Source organism: Camelina sativa, chromosome 20 (genome assembly GCF_030686135.1).
Source record: "Camelina sativa cultivar CO46 ecotype springtype chromosome 20, ASM3068613v1".
Lineage (NCBI taxonomy): Eukaryota > Viridiplantae > Streptophyta > Magnoliopsida > Brassicales > Brassicaceae > Camelina > Camelina sativa.
Genome location: NC_141899.1, coordinates 22,878,332 through 22,886,519, shown reverse-complemented (window position 1 = coordinate 22,886,519; position 8,188 = coordinate 22,878,332). Strand labels below are relative to the sequence as shown.

The following is an 8,188-nucleotide window of genomic DNA, read 5'->3' as shown; positions in this document are numbered from 1 at the left end:
CCTCTTGAACTTGTGCTTCTTCTTCATCAATGAAATGAATAGACTTGGACTGGCTAAGAAGGATCTTGTCAAGCTTCTCATTGACCATCTTCAAGTCCTTCTTATACTTGTCCTCTTGATCAGTTGAGGAGCTCCTTATGGTCCTATCATAGTCTTCATTATAGTTGCCATCTGACTGAGCAAGATTCTCAACTAATTCCCAGCCTTCTTCCACATTCTTGTTGAGGAAGTTGCCATTAGAAGCTGTGTCAAGCAACATCCTTATCTTTGGAAGCACTCCTCTATACAAGGTACTCAAGAGTGACTCATTGCTGAAACCATGATGAGGACATTGAGTCTGATATCCTTTGAATCTCTCCCATGCCTCACAAAAGGTCTCATTGTTCCTTTGAGCAAATCCAGAGATCTCATTCCTCAGCCTTGCTGTCCTAGCATTAGAAAAGAACTTGGCCAAGAAAGCCTTCTTGCATGCATCCCAAGTAGTGATTGCACCAGTGGGGAGAGTTTTTTCCCATAAATGAGCCTTGTCCCCAAGTGAGAAAGGGAACAACCTTAGCTTAAAACCATCCTCACTTACACCATTGATCCTTGTAAGGCCACATATTCTATCAAACTCATCAAGGTGATCAAGTGGATCCTCCATTGGCAATCCATGAAATTTGTTGGCTTGAATCATGGAGATTAAGCCACTCTTGATCTCAAAGTTGTTGTTGGCAACAGTTGGAGGCACAATTCCAGCCCTTTGGTTGTGAGTGTTAGGTGCATCTCCAGCACCAATGTTCCTTGGTCTCTGAACCTGATCCTGATGATCCATTGCTACTATAACCTCTTGTTGGTCCTGAACAACTCTCCTTTGCTTAGTTCCCAAACCCTTTGTCACCTTGTGGATGTTGTCAATGTGCTTGAGAAGATGGTCCTTTCCTTTAGACCTTGTGTGCATCAACAAACACAAACGATTTTTCCCAGGCACGCGACTGAGCACAGGCTCTTGTTGGTGATCAAGTCGACTGGAAACTGATGGTTATAGAGATCCGGCGTCTGGCTCGAGCAGGTGCTCGATCACTACTCGGTCGAGTGGTGGTCGAGTTGATGGTCGAGTGGTACCTGGAATGGAACTTCAACGCAACAACAGAAGATTCAAGTGTATAAACGAACTTAATCTTAGACTAATATGGATCCTAAATGTCACAAAAACACACTCAAATGGGCAACGGCGCCAAATTGAAACAAACTTATTTGTGTGGTGAATGATGGTGGATGTATGCAATGATGATATATGAATGGAATGATGGATGGGTGTTTCAATTCCCCTTATGCTATTGCAGTACAAGAGGTATCAATCCTAAATGAGTGTTTGTGAACAGATAAGATGTGCATATGAATCTAAGTTAAGACAAATGTAATGATTGTTTGTCACTAACAATCCTAAGAAGGAAATGTAAAGATGCAGAAAGTAAACTACAAGAACCAAAAACTAAATGCAAATGAAACTGAATGATTGAAACTGTAATGAAGCAAGAACAGAAATAGAAACTACTACTAATGAACTAATGCAAGACAATTAATGAACTGAAAGCTAAATGTATGCAACTGGAATAAAGCAGGAATGAAACAAGACAATCACAAATCATAAACCAGAGTTCTGGGGATGAACTCGAGCAAGCACTCGACCGAGTGTAGGTCGAGTGAGAGGTCGAGTTGGCTAAATTCGGAAAACAGAGCAACACAACAAAAACAGAGCAACACTAAAACCAAACAAACAACAAGCAAGCTACGAGATTAAGACTTTAAAATCAATAAACAAAGAAGGTTCCTGAGGATGGATTCATGGGAAGAACTAATCATTGTGGTTATCTAACTTGGTCAACAAATCTCAAGCAAACTTTGAGCTAACCTCTAGACATATAAATCTAAGACAAGTTTCTCCCACTCTCATGGTCAAGAAACAATCAAACCTATGCAATTCTAGACTTGTTCTCACACAGTAAAGAATCTACACAAGCAGGCATTAAGCAATACATCTCAAACAAAACAAGACCTCTAATCTCTTAGTAAGCCTAATGGTAAGCTCTAGATCTAGCTTTATCTATGCTTCTTAAACATTGGTGTGATGCTAAGGAGCTTGAAATCAGATCATAACCTCTCAGTTCAAGATCAGCCTTAAGAACATCTAGCCTAGAAGAGATCTACAACAATCAAGCTTGACCAAATCACATAAACCACAAGATCAATCCTTCCTAACCCATCCTCAAGATCCTAAGAAGATTACTCACAACAAGACATGATGAAACAAATCAAAAACCCAGAAAATATTGAAACTTGCATTATTAGAAAGATAAAACTGAGATCTTCAATATTAATGAAAGGATGAAACTCAAATTCTCAATATTAAGAAAGTTATTGAACCAACAATATTGAAGAATCTAAGAGTTTTCTTAAACAAGTACAAAATCTAATAAAATGCAAAAGGAATAATGCTAAAAAGGTAAAAACTAGGTTTTTGGGAATATCTAAAAAGCTGGACACTTTGGTGGCTGCAGGAACAAGGTCTTATATAGTGGGGAAGTGGAAGCCCTAAAAATAGAAAAAGTCAAAGCAGTCAACGGCTCGGTCAACTCGACCTGTGCTCGGTCGAGCTAGGGGTCGAGCTGACTTCTCACATGCAATCTCCACTCGGTCGAGTCCTGCTCAGCACACGGTCGAGTGTCTGGTCGAGTGTGCGGTCGAGTTGGACTCCGGACCTTGTTGTTTCAGCCTTAACTCCCTTGTTTCCTCCTCAAGATTGCTTCACATCTCTTCTCCATTGCTTCCATGCTCCTTGAGCTCCAAAATCACCTGTTTATGCATGAAAATATGCAAATGCAATGCAACTAAACTCTAATGCATGATTGGATCTAAAGCTACACAATAATGGCCTAAATGGATAGAAAAAGATGCAAAAGATGTGAATAAACTAAGGGAAAACAAGGCAAAATTATGAACATCACTTATACCTATTTTGTCCCAAAATAGGCTAAAACCAAGAAAACATTGCTTAGAAGCTGTAAACAGCTATGTTAGTGTTTCTGGGGTTAAAATGTGTCTTAATCCAATGCAACTAACTAATTATAAGAGTTTGAGATAGATGTGGAGAGTTTAAAAGCCACTTATATCCATTTTGTCCCAAAACAGGCTAAAACCAAGAAAAAATTGCCTAAAAGCTGTAAACAGCTATGTTAGTGTTTATGGGGTTATACTGTGTCTTAATCCAATGAAACTAACTAATTATAAGAGTTTGAGATAGATGTGGAGAGTTTATAAGCCACTTATACCCATTTTGTCCCAAAACAGGCCAAAACCAAGAAAACATTGCTTAGAAGCTGTAAACAGTTATGTTAGTGTTTATGGGGTTAAAATGTGTCTTAATCCAATGCAACTAACTAATTATAAGACTTTGAGATGGATGTGGAGAGTTTTAAAAGCCACTTATACCCATTTTATCCCAAAACAGGCTAACACCAAGAAAACATTGCTTAGAAGCACTAAGCAGCTATGTTAGTGTTTATGGGGTTAAAATGTGTCTTAATCCAATGCAACTAACTAACTATAAGAGTTTGAGATTGATGTGGAGAGTTTAAAAGCCACTTATACCCATTTTGTCCCAAAATAGGCTAAAAGCAAGAAAACATTGCTTAGAAGCACTAGACAGCTATGTTAGTGTTTATGGGGTTAAAATGTGTCTTAATCCAATGCAACTAACTAACTATAAGAGTTTGAGATTGATGTGGAGAGTTTAAAAGCCACTTATATCCATTTTATCCCAAAACAGGCTAAAACCAAGAAAACATTGCTTAGAAGCTGTAAATAGCTATGTTAGTGTTTCTGGGGTTAAAATGTGTCTTAATCCAATGCAACTGACTAGTTATAAGAGTTTGAGATGGATGTGGAGAGTTTAAAAGCCACTTATATCCATTTTGTCCCAAAACAGGCTAAAACCAAGAAAACATTGCTTAGTAGCTGTAAACAGCTATGTTAGTGTTTATGGGATTAAAATGTGTCTTAATCCAATGCAACTAACTAATTATAAGACTTCGAGATAGATGTGGAGAGTTTAAAAGCCATTTATACCTATTTTGTCCCAAAACAGGCTAAAACCAAGAAAACATTGCTTAGAAGCACTAAACAGCTATGTTAGTGTTTATAGGGTTAAAATGTGTCTTAATCCAATGCAACTAACTAATTATAAGAGTTTGAGATAGATGTGGAGAGTTTAAAAGGCACTTATACCCATTTTGTCCCAAAACAGCCTAAAACCAAGAAAAAATTGCTTAGAAGCTGTAAACAGCTATGTTAGTGTTTATGGGGTTAAAATGTGTCTTAATCCAATGCAACTAACTAATTATAAGAGTTTGAGATAGATGTGGAGAGTTTAAAAGCCACTTATACCCATTTTGTCCCAAAACAGGCTAAAACCAAGAAAACATTGCTTAGAAGCTGTAAACAGCTATGTTAGTGTTTCTGGGGTTAAAATGTGTCTTAATCCAATGCAACTAACTAATTATAAGATGTGGAGAGTTTAAAAACATTGCTTAGAAGCTGTAAACAGCTATGTTAGCGTTTATGGGGTTAAAATTATTAGAATGTACCAAGGAGGAGAGAGGAGAGGCCGGTAAGGCCGAGCCTTGGAAGAAGAGAAGAAAGGCCGGAAAGGCCATGTAAAGGCCGGTACCATGTACCGTGTCCGTGAACGGACCCATGTCCGGTGAGCGGCCAGTTAGGCCGTGAACACGATGAAGAGAAGGCCCGTCCGTACAGGCCCGTCCGTACAAAGAAGAGAAGTGGCCGGTGAGGCTGCCAACACAAGAAGAACGGCCGGTAAGGCCGTGTGCACCAAGAAGAGTGGCCGTGAGGCCATGAATGGCATGAGAACGGCCGGTTAGGCCGTGAATACAATGAGTAAGGCCATGTGGGCTGAATGAAGAATAAGAGAAGGCCATAAGTGCAATGAGAAGGGCAAAGGCCTTATAAGAAGAAGAAGCCCAAGAGGAAGTCTCACAAAGGAAAGAAGGAAGGAATGAGGCCGAGTGTGAGTGATGAGAAGAAGGAAGACTCGGCCCACCATGTGATCAAGAAGCTGCCAAAGGAAGAAGATGCCAAAGGAAGAAGGAAGGAAGTCGCTTTCAAGGAGGAAGAACCTAACGGTCACAAGAAAAGAATCACATGTGCAAGGAAGGGAAGGATGTCACTATCACCTTCACCAAATCGAGAGAATGTCCCTATCAACACTCTCTTCCTCTCTCTAACGGTCATAAGCATTGTATTCCCTATATTAAGTTGTAATTCACTTCAATATAACAACACATCACAACATTATTCAATAGAAGAGAATCCGATTTCCCCTCTTTTACCTTGTATTCTTGTTCTAGCTTCAATGTAGATAGTTTAGGGAATCGGTTAGAGGCTGCCCTTAAGGCAGCCTATTCTCTTCCCAAATCTCACCTAAAGTCTTCTTATTTACTCTTTCATATAGCCTAGATTACTGATTCTTAATCCTCCTCTCCTAAGTACACAAACTCTTAGTGTTGTGTTACTAGAACAAGGATAAGTCTCAAACTAGTGCTTCTCCTTGATAGGATCCGCTTACTCTCTAGTATTTGGGTTCTATCTAGCCTAGTTTATGAGGAGTTCATCACAAGTTGATGTTCTCTTCTTCCCTTTGAGAATGAGTTAGTTTGTTGTGGGTAAAGGGGGATTCATTCACCAAGTGTTTGTCTACCCTCTCTTGTGAGCTTTGTCTCATAAATCCCAACATGGTATCAGAGCAGGTTCTGTTCTTGGTGATTCAAACTCATTCTCAATGTCGTTTTCTTAGGAGTTAGCTTAGTTAAAGTTTTAATCCTAGCTTAGGTGTTAATTCGCTTAGCTTAGTTCTTTAAAGCTTTAATTTTGCTTTTGTTGTTAAATCGATTCTCTAGCAGCTCATTGTTGAGTAAGCTTGGTCTCTTGTCTTGTTAGAATTTGTAGACCAAGTGTGTGAAAGAAATCGATTTTAAAACCTCATCTTTAGGCTTACCGATTTGGTGAAAGCTTGGGTTTAAATGAGGTGGTGATGAACCAAGGAGCAAATCGGTTTTGTTCTTGGTTGAGAAAGCTTTGTTTCTGGCCATATGGTGTGTCCAGATTCGAGTTTGGGGAAGAGAGAGTTCTTGTTTTTAGCATGTATGGCCCGCTTGGTCAAATAGATTCAAGTTGGTCCAAGATGCATTCTTTTAACCAATGGACAAAAGGTTGTTCCAAAGGTGTTTCTTCTTTTATTTGAATTTTGAACATGGAAAGCATCTTCTATATGCCCTTTCGTGATCCTTGAAGGCATTAGACTCTTGGAGAACACCTGTTTAAGTGATTCTACCATGAGAAGTGTCCCAAACCGTTGGAGAAATTAATTTTCCAAACGGTCCATGTGTTTCAGCCATTAAAGCACCAAAGTCTTGTTGAATGTTGGATGCTCTTGGCTGTCAAAGCTTCTGCAAACTCAAGAAAACAGAGTATAACTCTGTCCATAAGAACTCTTGAGCAAATTCCCTATTCTACTCTCCATTCATCTTATACTACCGCCAATACTCTCCCTTATACTCTCACTTTCTATTCTCCATATATACTCTTATTAATTCTCTAAATTCTCTATTTAATTTCAGTAATATTCTCTATACTCTAATCTCTAACAATCTCTTGTTTAGAATCTGTTCCATTGATTTTTTGGTTTCAGTTTCAGCATTGAAGATTATGTGGAGCTTGCTCACTATCTCAAGGAGAAGAAGTGGCGAGGTTGAAGGCTACAAGATAGCCGTGTAAGAGCGCAGCACAATGCCTGGAGTTAGAACCAAGGGCCACCAAGTCTTTGTTAAGCTGGTGGAAGGTGATGAATCAGTCCAAGAGCATGTGTGTTAGTGCCAAGTTGTTGATCGGATGTGCACAATGGTCTTTAGGAAAGGTGATGCACAAGGTTTCAACTGTTGATTGGATGTGCACAAGAACGGTGATGCACAAGGCTTCAACTGAGGTGATGAGGTTTCAGCCCATCATCAAGTAAAGGTTACGGGGGAGATCAAGTGACTTCAGACCGTACCTCACAGATTCTGCTCGGCCACAAGCAAAAGTCTTTACTTAAAGCTCAGCCGAAGCGTCTCAAAGATCGACTCGGACGAAACCCTTCCACTGCGATTCGGCTTCCGCGTTATTCATTAAAGTTCGAGACCACAGAGTCATCTTGCCAGTGGAAGTGGAATCATACCAATCCGAGCAGCCGTTCGAAAGTTATGTCCGATTCAGTGGGCATATGTCAGTCTGACGAATAAAGCTAGCCGGGTTTAAAACCATGGTTAAAGAAGCGGTCTCAAGGAGGAATTCCAAACCGCAACAGTGATCAACTCTCTCCCTCCTATCCATCAAAACACCATAAAGGCTGTGCTCTAAACTCTTCTCTATTTTAATTCATAAATTCATTACCTTAGCTTCATTACTAGTCTTTAGTCTTTAATATGATTCTTCTTAAATTGTCACACTTTTAGAAATTTTCTTTGATATTCCTCATAGCAAACACTTATTCTTTTCTTCTTTATCACTTGTTTAAGGGGTAAAGGAGACTATGAGAGCCTCAAAGAAACTCTAAAGGCGCAAGGATGGAGATCATAAGGAATGTGCTAAAGGCAAGGTGGGCTAAGGAGTAGGAGCGGTTCAAATCATGAAGAGAAGGGAGCTAGTTCTTTGCAAACCAAGGTCAAGGGACATCATGGATAGTGGAGTCTATACTCTTTTTCCCTTAACAAAGTTTTATCCCAAGAGGTTTTCTTTGTTGAGGTTTTTAATGAGGTAGATGACACTAGTCCACCCTTGATCTTTGGTCCCCATGGTGTCCCACCGATCAAGCGTGCGGGGGAGTATTAGAATGTACCAAGGAGGAGAGAGGAGAGGCCGGTAAGGCCGAGCCTTGGAAGAAGAGAAGAAAGGCCGGAAAGGCCATGTAAAGGCCGGTACCATGTACCGTGTCCGTGAACGGACCCATGTCCGGTGAGCGGCCAGTTAGGCCGTGAACACGATGAAGAGAAGGCCCGTCCGTACAGGCCCGTCCGTACAAAGAAGAGAAGTGGCCGGTGAGGCTGCCAACACAAGAAGAACGGCCGGTAAGGCCGTGTGCACCAAGAAGAGTGGC

General features: G+C 40.3%; 1 non-coding gene across 1 annotated transcript; it reads left to right on the top strand.

Moving 5' to 3' along the window:
* The first annotated feature begins 314 nt into the window (after positions 1-314).
* On the top strand, positions 315-421 carry LOC147919294 (small nucleolar RNA R71). Its single transcript, XR_015594359.1, has one exon. It is a non-coding gene; the product is annotated as a small nucleolar RNA R71 (small nucleolar RNA).
* The last annotated feature ends 7,767 nt before the right edge of the window (positions 422-8,188 follow it).